We start from the raw sequence: 16,033 nt of genomic DNA, 5'->3' as shown, positions 1-16,033 counted from the left end.
AACTATCACCTCTATGAATGAAGGTTAAAGGACCTTCTGGAGCATACACCCGGCAGATATATGGGCCCCAGAAAGAACACTGAACTTACTATCAGGAGACCAGCACTCAAGCCCCAGATCTATTATTGGCTGTGTGATCATGAGAAAATCATTTTACCTCTCTGAACCTCCTGGTGCTTATCTGCAAAATGGAACGGAGAGTCCTCCAAAGTTCACTGTGTCTGTAGGGGAATCTTCCTTTGAAGGCAAAGGCCTAATTCTTTCATGACATCCTTAAAAGCTCTCCTTCCAAAATTCTAAAACCAGTTTCCATTAAAATTGTTTATCAGCTTCTGATGAATACAATTCCAAATCAAGGACTTTGGGTTTCCAGGTCCACATGTAAGGAACTTGGAAGTCATCTCCCATCCACACAACAGGAGCAAAGATGAACAGAATGAAAATGAACAGCGCTTCTTAGATCCATCAGAAAACTGACATCAGAGGGCAAACCTCGCCCCCCAAATGGAAGAGACAGACAGGTAGACAGAAAATCACACTCTACTGGAGTTGAAGGTCAGAAGAAGACAACTTTGCAGTAACTAGTCCCGGGTTCCTTTAATCTAGCGTTTCATGTCAGATTTGCAACAACAACAAAAAGTTGGCAAGGCATATTAAAAGGCAAAAACAAACCAAAGCAAACAAAAAAACAAAAACAGAACAAGACAAAAAAACCCACAGATTGAAGAGCCAGGGCAAACATCAGAACCAAATTCAAATATGGCAGAGATGTTGCAATTGGCAGGCTGGGACTTTAAAACTACTATGATTAGCATTCTAAAGGTGCTAATGGAAAAAGCAGACAACATGCAAGAACAGATTGGCAGACTGGTCGTTAGAGCAGTGAGATGGAAACTCTAAGAATCAAAAGTAAAGGCTAGAGATCAAAACACCATAACAGAAATGAAGAGGGCCTTTGGTGGACTCATCAGCAAACTGGACTCAGCCAAGGAAAGAATCAAGGAGCTTGAAGACATCAACAGAAACTTTAAAAACTCCAATTCAGAGAGGAAAAAGAAAGAAAAAGATAGAACGAAATACCCAAGGACCGTAGGACAATAACAAAAGGTGTAATGTGTAAGTATTGGGAATACCAAATTAAAGGGTTCCTCTCACGCTCATGTGCTGCTCAGCTGCCACGTCCATGACCACATCACTCTACCCTAAAAAACCGGCACTGAACTAGGAAGCCATGCTTTTGCTTGTAACTCCTAACATTGCCATACCATATTAAATTATCTCTGTTTCAAAGATGAAAGACTTCACAAGGGGTGGGTGAGGATTTGAGGCAGGGACAAGGGGCCTTACCTAGCTTCTCTGCAACCTCGTTGGCCTCATTAAGTTGGGCTTGAAGTGACTTCTACCTTCTCCCCTCTTCTTCTGCCTGAATCTCCTGCACCGCAAAAGACGGCTCACTCAAACCATTGGGCTGTAACCAGTGAGACCTCAGAGGTGATTTTTCTTCATGGTATAAACTGGAAAGTCTTACTCCACTTCCAATGGAGTTTTGCCTGGAGCTGGAGAAAAAAGTGAACCAGAGAGTTTGGAGTAGCACGTGGAGCAGTAACCTCCCTGCTGTCCCTCCAAGGTCACGGTCTCGCGGTCTCCTGACTATACCATTTGTTCTGTTCCATCACTTCCTCTTTATTTTAATCATCTTCATTATAAATACCCTCACAGAAGGTCTGCCACCTCCTCTCCTCTTTCCTCCCATCCCCACCCTGCATCCCATTTGCATCCTGCTTAGGATTCTTGGGTAGCATCCTTCTTGAGAGTGACATTCATGGCCCTCTGTGACCAAGTGAGTGGATCTCTCACTGCACCATTCTGACCATTTCCCTTCTTACTGGCCACCACGTTTATGCAACCACAACCCAAGACATCTTCTTATTTCGTTGTCTCTAAACATATGATGCTCCTTCTGCTGGAAAGATCTCTCCCCATTCCTGGACTCAGTAATCAACATCATGTTCTAAGATTCAGCTCAAGTGTCCTCTCCTCCAGGAAGTCTTCCCTGAGAAGCCGGTCCAGGTTGCATGCCTCTCCTAGCTTCTCCTCCACAGCACGGGCATACCTCTGCTACGCCACTTCCCTGGACCGCCACTGCTTCCTTAGTGGCTTTCAAATGCCTACACGGCAAGAATTGTGTCCCTTTCTCCAAGCTTGTTGCCCAGTACACTATATGGAACAAGGTTTGTTACATGAATAAAAGTATGAATGAGTTGAGAGAAGGTAAAATCTCAAAAATAAGTTGTGAAAGGCAGGTGACTGTGAATCATAAGAGAGAATAAAAGAAGAGAAAAAGCAGAAAAGAAAGAAAGCAGTAAAGTTCTATGAACTGTTTTAAACATAATAATTGGGATGAATTAATGTTTTGGTCCAGATTCAGACTTTTTAGGAAATGCAGTTTAAGAAATGCCCTTTGAAATGCATTTTTTGAAAAAACCTTAAAGATAAGAATCAGTTATGGCCTTAAATGGAATTCATCTCTCAAAATGCTAAATCCATTTATCAAGCCAGAAAGCAAACATTAAAAGGTGGAAAGCTTAGAAAGAGATGACTGAAGAAAGATCAAACCTAGCAGTTGTATCAATAAAAGCAAATGGATCAGGCTTTTTCCATTAAAAGACAAGACAGACGGGGTCAAAACCCCAAACCGGAGTATGTACAGTCTACAGTCTACACACCTAAAATAAAATGATCCAAACGGACTCAGGTAACAGCATGGGGAAAGACATGGCTGAAATATTAAAAAGGGAAAAATATGGAAAGTGGAGTCTCCCATATTAATAGAAGACAAAGTAAAAATCTAACGTAAAAGACACTACGTGAGACAAAGTTTTTGTTTTACTAATTAATTTAAAATTTCCATTTAAAAAAGATAGGTATAAAAAAGTCCTTTCTTGGCACTATAAGAAGTCAATATTGTTGATCAAGTGAGGTCAGTTTACGTCCATTAATTTTAGAATGGAGCTACATATAAGAAACATCCAAAAGAGTTGAAAAAGTTAAACATGGGCACAGTCTAAGTTTTTTTTAATTCTAAAAGGATATAACAAATACATCAGTTCCTTCTCCCTCACTCCCATCCGATATTCTAACAGCAACATTTTCAACTCTTTTCTTCTCTATACCACAGGACTTGCTAAAACCTTACCCAAATGTAAGCGATCTAGTTGTATCATTATTTCCATCATCACTGTTAAAAACAGCCTCATTAGTGCACAGATCAATGCGAAGGGGCCGACATGGATGGCCATTTGCATCACTTTGCGGAGTCCTGCAGGCCTCAATGCCAAGGCTCTCCCCTGATAGAGCCACTCTGAAAGTCTGTGCACCATCATGGTGGGGCCTGCTTACCCTTCTCCTGAGAGGGAACGGGGTGGAGGGGAGCTTTGCTCTTTTCCTGCCCACACATTCCTGGCCTGGCAGGACCCAGGCAAGTCCAGCTTCGGCCCACCAGCTGGCAAGGCCAGTCAGCCAGCAGCCCCACTCACTCCCACAGATGGTGACCCAGGTGGACAGGTGTGCCAAGAGAGCAGGCTCCATGGGGTTAACACTGCCACACAAGGGAAAGCTCCAGCGCTCTCTCTTCTCTCTTCCAGGTCACCCTAACAGTCCACTTCCCTTACAGCATCACAGCCAGCTCCATGACAGTGAAACCCCTGCGCAGGCAAAATGTCATCCAACACCAAGTGGCAGGGCAGGAAAACAGGATGAGGCACCAAGAGGTATCCCGGACTTCTCGCCACCCTCAGAGCTCCCAGGAGGTCCAGCCTCAGGGTGCCATCCCACCCACAGTGCCTTCGAGTCACCGTGTCCCCTGTAGGAAGCTACCACCAGACACTGCAGACCCTGCAGCCCTCTCCCCTCAGCTGGTAAAGGCCTGGGCAGCTGCGAGGAAAAGTGCCGCCCCGCCCCCAAACCCAGGGTTGGGGGTGGGGAAGAGGCGGCAAACTTCAAAGCTGCAGCTGCAATATGCTTTAAAAAAAACAAACCTGAAAACCAGAGCGGCTTCCCTCGTTCCTCAGAGCTACCTGGGGTCCACCTTGACCACTGGCTCAATCTCACTCTGCTCTGCCAGGAGGACCTGGCTCTCAGACCTCGGTCGGGAGTATTTCCTCTCACGCGATCGCGGTTGGGCTTCAGCTCTTGCTTCCTCAGTTTCCCAAGTTCACCCACCACCCAGAGGTGTGAAAGATTAGTTTAAAATGATGTCACCTGTCGCAGACAAGTCACATCTGACACACACCCGCATGGCCTGGACTGCGAGTCGCGGAGCATCCCTGCGGTTTGCGGTGGGACTCCCCGCCGAGGCTAGCCTCCCGGAGCGCCCCCTCAGGCTCGGGCTCGGCCCTGGCCCTGGGAAGCCCGCCCGCGCATCGTTCGCCGGGTGCAGAAATCCTACGGCCCGTGAGCCCTGGGCGCGCCGCCGGGCCCCGCGCGACCTCCCTGGGAATGCGGCAATCAGGCGAGGTAGGCGTGTGTGCTGGCTCCGCAGCGAAGCCGCAGCTGGCTGGGGCGCTGGGCTCGGGATCTGCCTCTTCTCCCTCTCCCCACAGAGGAGAGGCCTCTCGGGAGCTTCCAGCGCCTTGTTGCGTTAGGATCGCATTCCCCCTTCCTTTTCCCTTTTATCTTAGTTTCTGCTTCACATGCAAAACGGGAGATCGCAAGAGTCCATGCCCAGAATTCTGTCCACAGGCAGAGAGAGAAGTATGAATGGATGCTGCCTTTTGATGAGGAAGTCGACTGGGGAGGTCTCTGCGCACGGCACGCTCCATCAAAGCCTGGGCATTGGCCCCTCCACTGCTTCAGTGCTACAGGCAGAGAGACACCTAATTGACCACTGGGAAATCAGGTGCCAGGAGACCTGGGCAGGCTGTAGCCCCAGGGATTGAGCGCCTGGCCCGTATAGACAGCTTCGATTTACAGCCCAGTGAAGGGGGGGGGGGGGCGGGGAACTGCGGCAGCCAAACCTTCCGGGCAGCAGGCAGGATTGCACCAACGCTCTGCAGATAGCCGCCGGGCTCTGTGAACACTTCCCCGCTCCACTGGGCTAAAGGGAACCTGCTAAAAAGAATCAATCCCCTGCTGCCAGCAGCAGTGAGCTGCAGGACTCAGACCCCAGCCCCAAACTCGGTGGCGCGCCGGGAACCGGCCACAAAGTGGGCCCTGTGCGTTTAGACAAGCCTGGGGCTGCGGAGGATCCCGGATCCGGATTGCTGGTTCCTGTGCGTTTCCTTCTCCGGTAGCGTGACGGCTGGTGCTGCGCATTACCCGTGCCCGGAGTGGCGGCGGGCTCGGCACATCACCAACAGGCTGGACCGACCGCGGCTGCTCAGCACCGCACCCCCGTGGCTCCCTTCTCACCGCCCCGGTCCGTGTCTCTAGCCAGCAGTAGAGGAAACAGAGACGCAGACCATGCCGACTCCTCCAGGCAGGGCAGGAGAGAGCACAGAGACTGGCGTGGAGCATGTGCCCAAGCGTAACGGAATTAGAGCGGCTGGAATATTGAAACATTGTGTTCCCTCCCCTTGTTCATCTCCGGATGCTGAAATCTTGCATCCTGGACACAACTCACCCTGCCCAGGCTTAAAAACACTGCAAAGATGATACCTTCGCAGCGATGTACGAATCTTCAGGGAAGGGTGATTTACTAAACCAGCTCTGAGGTTGAACCAGAGTTAAAAACCATGTCAGCGTGTGCCCGTGCCTTAGGCTGGCAGATGCTGTATGTTAACAAGCACACGCAGAAGACAGAAAGCCATTTAGGGCCACTGAAAACACAACACTTGTGGGATATATCCTAATATATAACAAGGGAAAACCAGTGAATGAAAATTATCCAAAATATGCCCTGTGGAGGCAGTTTTTGGTAATTTGTCCTGATGACTTGGAAACTTGGGAAAGCGTGACCATTTTCTGACCAGGCCACCTATTTTTCAAATAGGGAGATTTATGTCCTGTGCAGATTTGTATGCAAGAGCAGTACTGTGTCCACAAGGCCCCTGAGTCCTCCAGCATTCACAAGTTGTGGTCAAACACTCAACTTGCCAAGGTCACGAGAAATCACAGGGTTTGCATGAGCACTGATAGAGAGTGCTCCCTAATTGGCATTACGATGAATTATGATTGTGGTCACATAAAAGTATCACATCAAACCCAACTGAGTCTGGGTTGGCTGCCCTCCTCTAACCCTACTCACACCAGCCTCCTAGGGGAGCTGCCAGCCTCCAGCAAAGACTGGAGGATCTGGCTGGGGTCCCCCCTGAAAAGAGAGCATGGCTAGATCAGGAAGGATGAGGTGGGAGGAGTGGGCATGGTTGCTCCCCAGGGAGGGTGAGAAGAGAGTCGTGAACCCCAAAGTTCAAGGGGTGCATAAGTGGAAGATAAGAGGCCACCAGAGAGAGAGAGGGGAGTCTGAGAAGCAGGAGAGGAGGGGCCAGAGGCCCCTCTCAGACGCCCGAGGGGCATAAGGGGTTCATGAAGGCAGCATGACCAAGAATGTCAAACGTCACTGAGAGGTCAGTGGGAGCAGCTCCCACCGCTCCTTAGGCTTCACGAAAGCCTGATGGGGAGGCCACAGCAGGTGTGGGGTGGGTGGGAAGGCCGGTCGGAGCCACTGAAATGAAAAGGGAAGTCTTTTCCTTAGACTTGCTCATCAAAGGACCAGTGGCACCAGCAGCACCTGGGAGCTTGCGAAAGGCGCACAGACAGACCTGGAGAGCTGTGTTAACCAGCTCCCTGACACACTCCACTAGGGCACGGGAAGCCCCGTGTGTGGACTCAAACCACTCAGGCCCTGAAATGAGAATTTATGGCTGGACAAGCAAAATGGCCACCCCCTACTGCGATCCCCAGCTAGATCCTGGGGCGCTGGTGGCCAAGTCACTAGTTACACATCCCGAGGACCTGCCCTGTGTTGCTCCAGGTTTTCAGAGTGGCTCTATCGAGGAAGAGCCTTGGCAATGAGGCCTGCAGGACTCCACAAAGTGATGACAATGGCCATCCATGTCAGCCCCTTCGCATTGGTCTAACTAATGAGGTTTTTAACAGTGATGATGAAAATAATGATACAACTAGATGGCTTACATTTGGGTAAGGTTTTAGCAAATCCTGTGGTATAGAGAACAAAAAAAACTGGACTTTGGTCCCAGAAAGACCTGTGCTTGAATCTTAGCTTCTCCATCTCTTAGAGGTACAGCGTTTGGAAAATTATTTGACTTCGCTGAAACTCGGTTCCCTCAGTTGTAACATGCAAACAGGATTGCTTCATTTATAAAGGGTTGTTAGAAAGAGTAAATAAAACAAAAGCTAGAAAGCACCGTAATGGTGCCTGGCACGTAATAAAAACCCAATGAAGGTGGTTCCTTCCTGTGTTTGAGGTCTTCCTGCACATGTTTCTATTACTGTTTCTCTGGGGTCCCCATCCCTGTATGGTGGTTAGGGCACCTGATGCTTCCTATGGCTCGAAGTTTCAAACAGAAGCACTTACTGGACATCTCTGAGATGCTAGGTACTGTGCTGGGTCCTGGCAGGGACAGGGCAGACTCCGGGCCCTGTGGGAGCTGGCATTCTAAGGGTGGAGTTTCCACCCCAGTCCATGTGGGTGTCCCACTTGCTTTTACTGGAAATGAAGGGTACCGGGCCTCAGGAGGAAAACTGCAAATGTGTCCTCCCTTAGACAGTGATGGTCTAGAGCAGGGAGCAGCTAACTCGTCCTGCAAAGGGCCAGACGGTAAATATTTTAGGCTTCGAAAGCCATGCAGTGTCGGCTGCCACGATTTTACAATTTAAGAAATTAAACTTTAAAACTCCTGGCATTATTTGTACTTCCGGCTGATTTTCTTTCTTTGTTTTCTTCTTGTATCAGAAGTTTTCTTCAGAGGTCTGGTGATTCTCTCCTGCTCATATTTAAGAGTGAAGCGCTAAATAACTAACTAAAGTCTACATCAGTGGAACCTATTGACTTCATTGTATGGTAAACGAGTGGCCACCTAGCTTTTCCTTTGGGAAGTGAACGTCCCTGTGGGTAGGTCTTTTCTCTGGCTGTGCAGAAGGATTTAGTTTCCGCAGCCTCGCTCCCAGAATTCTGAGGCTGGTAGATGTTCTCATCATTCTATGAGTAGACTTTTTGCCTAATTCCCCTGTATTCGGTTCTCCATCTCTCCTGGCCCTGTTCTACCGTCACTGAATCTGAGTTTAAAGGCTGTCAGTTTCAACTGTTAAGAAGTATTTGTCTCTTGCTTTATATTGGGGATAATTGCTGACTCTGTAGGATAGCGTGGATAGTGTAGAGGATGTTGGATCTAATTGCTTCTCATAAAAACTTTCAAATAATCCCCTAATTGTCAGCCCAACCTCACCCCTGGCTTCTTAGGTATCTGCTTCCTCTAATTCCTAGGGCTTTCCGGCACTCAGCCCGGCGACGCCGCCTGCTTCTCATCAGCTTCCCGTCTGCTGTAAGTGGGATGGACCTTTCTCCATCACTAGGTTGTGGGTGGACCTTTCTCTCATTACTAGCTTATTTAGCAGCCATCCATTCATGCTCCCTCTTCTCGTAAGCAGTGTTGCTTGGGGTTGTAGAAGTCTTCAGGCAGTCGTCCATCTTCAGTCTACACAGCTTTGCCTTCTCTGGGTTGCATATAAATGGAATCATGCAATATGTGGTCCTCGGTTTCTGACATCTTTCAGGTTCAACCATGTTGTAACCTGAATCCACAGTTTGCCCCTCTTAATTGCCAAATAGTATTCCCATGTATGAATACATAATATTGTGTCCCTCCACACACCAGCTGATGGACATTTGGATTGTTTCTACTTTGGGGCGTTAATGAATAATGTGTCTAGGAACCTTGGCCTGTAATATCCTCCTTATTGGCGCCCCTGCTTCCCTTCTCCTCTCTTGTCCCCGGGGTCAATTGTCCACACACAGAAGCCAGAGCCATCCTCTGAGAACATCAGATAATCACGTCCCTCTTTGCTCTCAATCCTCCAATGGCTTCCCTTGACCCAATAGCATCTGAAATCCTTACCATGGCCCTCCAGGCCATGGGGACCTCAGCCCCGGCTGTGTCTCCGGTCGTGTTTCTCACCGTTCCTGCTCGTGGCCTGTGGCTACGCTGGCCTCCTCGTCCTTCCCTTAATGTCTCAAGGCCTTGGCCCCTGCTGTTCCCTTTCCCGGCATGCTACTTCCCTAAATATTTACGCGGCCTCCTCCATCACTACAGCCGGGTCTTTGAACCCACTTCGTTTCCCAGAAGAGGCTTTTCCTGAGTATCCCTTATAAATAGTGTCTCTGGCCCATCTTACTTCTTACTTACTTACTCACTAATTACTAACCGTCATTTCACTTCTACTTTATTTTCCATCCCATCTGTCATCATTAACTGACCCAACACTGTATAATTATTCGTCTACTTTCTCCCAATCCTGTCCCATGACAGCACATTGTCTTTTTTTTTTTTTTTTGTCTTTTGTAGTTCTTTTCAAAAAAGATTTTGTCTTTTTCACTTTTCCACACCCCAGCACCTAGAATAGTGTGTAGCCCCTGAAGGTTTTATACTAACTAAAAATAAAAAACACTAAATTTTTGAGGCTCCCAAATAATTTATTCTATGAACCACAAGTCCTTATTACATATTAATACAAAAGAGTTCCCTCTTTACTTTCTTGTTACATAGTTTATAATAATCAAATAAAGTGTCAGTCTGAACCCTGTGTCTTGACATTCTAATCTTTCCCTGCTGATATTTGAGAAAGCTCTCTGAACGCATCGCTTTGCTCTGGCCTTTCCACTTGAAGGCATCAACAGGACAGCCCTGGTTTCCAAGCCTCTGCCTCGATCTGATCTCAGGCACAGCATGTGTGCCCTATAGTGAGAGGGGGAGAAAGCCCAGGAGTCTTGCTAAATCAGGAGGTGGGCTTCATTATTCTGCAACCCCAGTAAAGCCCACGTATGACTTACGAGACTCCCACCCTGCTCTGACCTCCAGGCCATCCCTCATGGCCTGCTCACATTTGTCACATCAGAGGATCCCAATATCCTCACACAATGCATTTCCACATACTCTGTTTTTTTTTTTTTTTTCTTCCTGCCTTGGTTTGTCTCAGCCTTATTCTCCATCCATCAAACTTTTCTTCTAGAACGCTTCAGAATTCAGTTGCTCATAAGCCCCACTGCCACCTCTCATCTGGACCGTGGCGACAGCCTCCTCACTGGTCTCATTGTGTCCACTCTGGCCCCTAATTCTACTCACTATACTAGAATTGAAGAAATCATTGCAAAGCAAAAATCACTATATCATTCTTGAAACCTTTGATGGCTTCCAGCATATTAGATTTTTTTAAATTGAAGTATAGTTGATTTACAATATTGTGTTAGTTTCTGGTATGTAGCATAGTGATTCAGTTATATATATTCTTTTTCATCTTCTTTTTCATTATCGGTTATTACACTTGGACATTGACCTTGCCTTATGGAGGCTACACCTCTTGGCTTCATCTTTCTTTTTGTTGCTCTGTGTTCTGATGCTCCAGTCACCCTGGGCTTTGTCTATCAGTCACCCCAAACTCATTTCCTTTCTGGGCCTTACACAGGCTGTTCCTTCTGTTCTAATCTCCCCACAGCTGTTTCCTCATCACTCAGATATTAACTAAAATGTCTGCCTTTCAGAGAGGCCACCCCAAACATCAGGTAAAACCACCCTCAGAAATTCTCGACTTTGTCTTTTCCATGATAATTATCAGCATCCTGCATGATCTTATTTCTTTCTTTGCATGTTTGTTCCCTATCTTTTCAGCACGATATGAACTTTTATGGGCAGGTCTCTGGCTTATGATTAGAACAATATCCAGCTCAAAATCAGGGACTCAATACACAGAGGAAGAAAAAAAACTAACATACCAACCAAACTGGTCACGTTGGTTTCCTTGAGCACAGAGGGCAGGAGAAATGAGGGGGGAAGAAAGACCGTAAAATGAAAAGAAAACTGTCCGTGATAAGAATGCATGTGTAGTGAAAAATGTTTCGCATATGCATAAAACTAAGCATGTCTGAGTTAGCGTGTGTATCTTGGTAAAGAAAAAATTATTTATGACACTTGTTCAAGATGGTAAGGAAGATTTTATTCAAAGGGGCTGCTACAATGGGGTTTTGTAGTAAGGGAGAGAGATAGGGCTCAACTCAGAATGAAACAAGGAAAGGTGAGAATTTATAGCCAAGAAGCAGCTCAGTGGATAGAAATTTACTGGCAGGAAACCTCAGTAAGAAGGGATTCTGACAGCCAACTTAACGCCATTTGCAGCAACATGGATGCTCCTGGAGAATGTCATTCTAAGTGAAGTAAGCCAGAAAGAGAAAGAAAACTACCATATGAGATTGCTCATATGTGGAATCTAAAAAAAAGAAACAAACACACATAAATACAAAACAGAAACAGACTCATAGACATAGAATACAAACTTGTGGTTGCCAAGGGGGCGGCAAGGGAAGGGGCAGACTGGGATTTCAAAATGTAGAATAGATGATCAAGGTTATACTGTGTAGCACAGGGAAATATATACAAGATCTTCTGGTAGGCCACAGCGAAAAAAAAATATGAGAATGAATGTATGTATGTTCATGTATAACTGAAAAATTGTGCTCTAACCTGGAATTTGACACAACATTGTAAAAAGAGTATAACTCAATAAAAAAAAGTTAAAAAAAAAAAAAAAGAAGAAGGGATTCTGGCTAAACCAACCTAACAGGATTCCTGCTGAAAGCAGGCAAGAGTGATCAGATATAAACTCAACACACCTGGAAGAGGTCTTCCCGTAGTTGGCACCGCTGCCAATTCGTTAACAGCATGCTGGGCAAGCAAATCCCTGTAGGGGAGTGTCCGGGGACATAAGTAACCGAGAATACAGGTCAGAGCCACCATGGGATAGGAGGTGAGGGTGTCAACAGCGATGGGGAAAGACTACCAAAGACAGAAGTCGCCAGGACAGCCCTGCCCCAGCTGCCCAGCGGCAGCGTCTCTAGTCCTCGTGAAGCAAGTCGCCTGGAGTTATAGTTCAAAGCAACTGCATTGCAAGAGCAGGATGTCCCAGAGGCGGGAGGGCCTGACTCCTTGGCCCTCGTCACCACGCAGCTCTGTGGCTGCCAGGGAGAAAAGCCCCGGGACAGAGACGTACAAATCTTCCACACATTTTTAAAGACCTTAGACGTGCAGAGGAGACCAACAATCTCAGTACGCTCAGAGCTGCCCTGGTTTTAACGCTGAGTGTCCTAAGTCTTGGGAAACGCCTAATTCCAGGCAAACCAGGCCAGTCGGTCACCTAATTAGAGGTTGTAAGGCAGGAGGTGGGGTTTAGCATCACCTTCCTTCCCTGTTCACTGATAACGTGAGATGCTGTTTAATACACCTGGCTTGGTTTCTATAGGGAAGCCAGACATCGAATTAATAGGTTGCTCATATTTGATAATTAACTGGGACCATATGCAATCTACATGATTACCTTGTTTCCTTTATACCATGACACCAAATATCACATTATTATTTTTTATTATTGTCTCTACTACTGGATCAGTAGGTAATAAAGTATTTTTAATACACTCCAATGAGAACATTTGTAAAAAAATTTTATTCTCCACGTACTATTTCTAAAAACTTTCTAAGAAATTCCATTACTGAGAATTTTGGGGATGGAGGAGGTGGGAGGCAATATCTCTTGGCTATTTTTTTTTAATTTTATTTTACTGAGTTACAGTCAGTTTACAATGTCGTGCCAATTTCCAGTGTAGAACACAATTTTTCAGTTATAAATGAACATACATATTTTCATTGTCACATATTTTTTCACTGTGAGCTACCACAAGATCTTGTATACATTTCCCTGTGCTGTACAGTATAATCTTGTTTATCTATTCTATACATACCTGTCAGTGTCTACAAATTTCAAACTCCCAGTCTGTCCCTTCATATCGCAATGTCAATGAAACTATATCGCTCTTTGAAAAGTTTAAAAAAATCCGTAATTTCTCTGATCATTCCATACTTTATTATCTGTAATTTTCCAAAACATCTATTTTCATGATTTGAAAAGACATCTGTCTGCTTTGGTGGTTTAGATTGTATTTTCCTCTGAGTTTACCTTCTCCGTTTTATGGGTTTCAACAGGGTCAGTGGTTCTCAAGTCTGATTATAAGAAGCCCTAGCTTTCCAAGGTACAATTGGTCACTGGTCTCAATTCAGGTCATGGCAGTTGCATTTCTATGGAAATAAAGCTCAAGTTAGAATGACACTCTGATCCAAAACTCACTAATAGCAAGTAAATCATAACCCAGTAAGTAAAATCTTAAAGGCAGAAATACCACAGTAACCCACTTTGAGTGTTTAAAGGGTCATGCTCCCTGCCATTGTCTTTGGGATTATGCAAGGAGAGTAGAAAACAGTTCATCCTTGTTTAGTCGATGAGGACACTGTGTCCCATGGAGATGAAGTAATTCGGTCAAAGTGAAACTGGTTTTAGTGGCTACATTTATGGGAACTGGAAAATAATGGGAGCATTGCTGGAGCTTCACAATGGCGTTGTAATCTGATTTCAAACTGCTGAGTCAACGTATGAGGGCAAGGACTTCAGAAACTAGACAGCAAAATGTTCTTAAGGGGAAATGAGAGACAACTTTATTCAGCACTCTATTTTTTTTTTTTTTGCAAAAGATTTAAAATAAGAGTTAATAATGTTGATGCACTGAGAGAACCATGGAGCACTTCCATACTTTCTCAAAGAATTATAGTGAAATCAGATTATCCCAGTCTTTCCCAGCCTGTTAGTAACAATGCTACCACAAATGTTAACAATCTTACAACTCTGAGCGCCTCACTACCTGCTCATGCTGGCACGCAGTCCCTACCAAAATATCCCCCTGCTCTTGTGAATAAGTCCCCAAGGGCACATCGGTAGACTCAAATGCAAGCCCCTTCTCTGCTGGGCCTCTCTCCCTGGTTGTAGTGCCCTTCACTGCAGCTCTCATGACCTTTGAGCCCAGTTGTGCAGGCTCAGCCGCCCTGTTGCCCCACAGTGCCCAGATGGGAACAATGTTCCTGTCACTCCAGGTCAAGGTGGCTCATCTGGGCCCCGATCCTCCCGAAGCCTACTGAAACTGCATCAGTAACACAAGGCTGTTTTGTTCATTACTCACCCAGTTTTACAGATCCACAGAGAGGAAGGAGAGTGTGGCTCAGGGGCAGAGCGCATGCTTAGTATGCACAAGGTCCTGCGTTCAAGTCCCCAGTATCTCCATTAAATAAATAAATAAACCTAATTACCTTCAAGAAGAACTTTTAAAACAAATCCAATTTGTGAGATAATATCAACTTGTGGTCAAGATCTCTGGGGTCATTCTGCCTCGAGTTGAATCCTGGCACCACCATTCATTGGCTGTGTGGCTTTGAGTGCCTTATATAACTAATGTCTTTATTTCTGTTTCCCTGAATTTGAAATGCAGATGATGCCTACGAGTTTGTCCTGATGCACTAATAACTGTGTATTAAAGGGCTTAGTCTAGGCCTGACTTCAGTTAGCTCTCGATAAACGTGCTGTTATTCTTTCTGTCGACACTGGTAATTGTGAATAAGACAGGCTTGTACTCGAGATGCTTCCAATCTAGTTGGATTTATTTGGGTCAGCTGAGTTTATTTCAATTCAACTCTTTGTAATAGACAAATAATGCAAAGTATTTTTCTCAAAAGTGTAAAACTCTACGAAGAAAGAGAGGCTGTTTAGTACACAAGTAACTGTAATAAAGACAGTAAAAAAGAAGTGTGCACCAGGGAAAAGGTAGTAGACACAGGAATAGTGGCCAGGAAATCTAAAGTTTATAGTAATATAATCCAAGCTACATTGGTTGACCTGCGCTTCCCAAGCACACAGCATGGGGAGCCAGGATGGATTCAGATTTTAGGAACTTTCCACCTGTTCAACTAAAGGCAGTAAGTAATAGGGACAGAAAGATGAGTTCTGAGCCAACAGTGCTAAAATCAAATCAGTGGGACCAAGATCAGCTGACCAGGCTGAAGGGCAGGGCAACACTAAACAAGGGGGGCACCACAAGGCCCAGTGAGTCAACAGCAGAAAGATGAGGGTCTTGCAGGGCAGGGTATAGCTCGGTGGCAGACTGCACGCGTAGCATGCGCAAAATGCTGGGTTCAATCCCCAGTCCCTCCATCTAAAAATAAATAAATAAACCTTATTACCTTCCCCTTAGATAAATAAAATTGTACAAAAAAATTAAATGTTTAAACAAAATTTTTTTAAATAAATACACTTTCTCCTCAGGACTACCTCATCTTAGATATTGACCAAGAAGCCCCAACCCCATGCCCTAACATTGTTTTTAAAAAAAAAAAAGAAAAAAAAGATGAGGGTCTTGGCTGTAGCTTCAGCTGGAGTTTGGATGTCCAGAATTTTTTTCCCGGGCAGTGGTTTTCAGTTTTTCGCTTGTTGCCTCTTAAAACAATGTTAAACAAATAAGCAAACAAATTAAACCTATTCAACTCCACATACATTTTTAGGTTAACATTTAAATCGCTTATATCATTAGTTTATAGATACAAAGAATATATTTTTCCAGGATATTGCAGGCAGGTTTTAACACACTTTTGTCAAATTCTTGGGATCAATTTGGCTCTTTTATTTTATGGAAAATAAACACCCTTTGACCTATTTGCCAAAACTAGCCCTCATCATCAAACAAGTCAGCCAAATTGTGTTGTGTCCAACTCACATCTTGACAGAAAAATTCTTATTTTATTGTCTAGTTCAGATAAATATGGTCTTAGGAGGCTGAGTGAAGACTTGACAAGAGCCTGTTGCTTAAATGAGAAATCACTCTCTCAGGGTCGAGGTTTCCTTAAACTGTCCCTTTGCTTGGCCCTTGGAAGCACTGAAGTCCATGGTGCACGATCAGATTTGAGATGGATGGAGAATCTTTAGTGAAGTGGGTGAA

General features: G+C 45.4%; 1 long non-coding RNA gene across 1 annotated transcript; it reads right to left on the bottom strand.

Annotated features, from left to right (window-relative positions):
* Positions 1 to 1,044: 1,044 nt before the first annotated feature.
* Positions 1,045 to 6,054, bottom strand: LOC116663012. The gene is made up of 3 exons (XR_004319012.1): positions 4,038 to 6,054; positions 1,529 to 1,556; positions 1,045 to 1,432 (listed from the first exon to the last, which is right to left on the bottom strand). It is a non-coding gene; the product is annotated as an uncharacterized LOC116663012 (long non-coding RNA).
* Between the last annotated feature and the right edge of the window lie 9,979 nt (positions 6,055 to 16,033).

Source organism: Camelus ferus, chromosome 4 (genome assembly GCF_009834535.1).
Source record: "Camelus ferus isolate YT-003-E chromosome 4, BCGSAC_Cfer_1.0, whole genome shotgun sequence".
Lineage (NCBI taxonomy): Eukaryota > Metazoa > Chordata > Mammalia > Artiodactyla > Camelidae > Camelus > Camelus ferus.
Note: the sequence above shows the minus strand (reverse complement) of the source record. Positions and strands in the feature narration are given on the sequence as shown.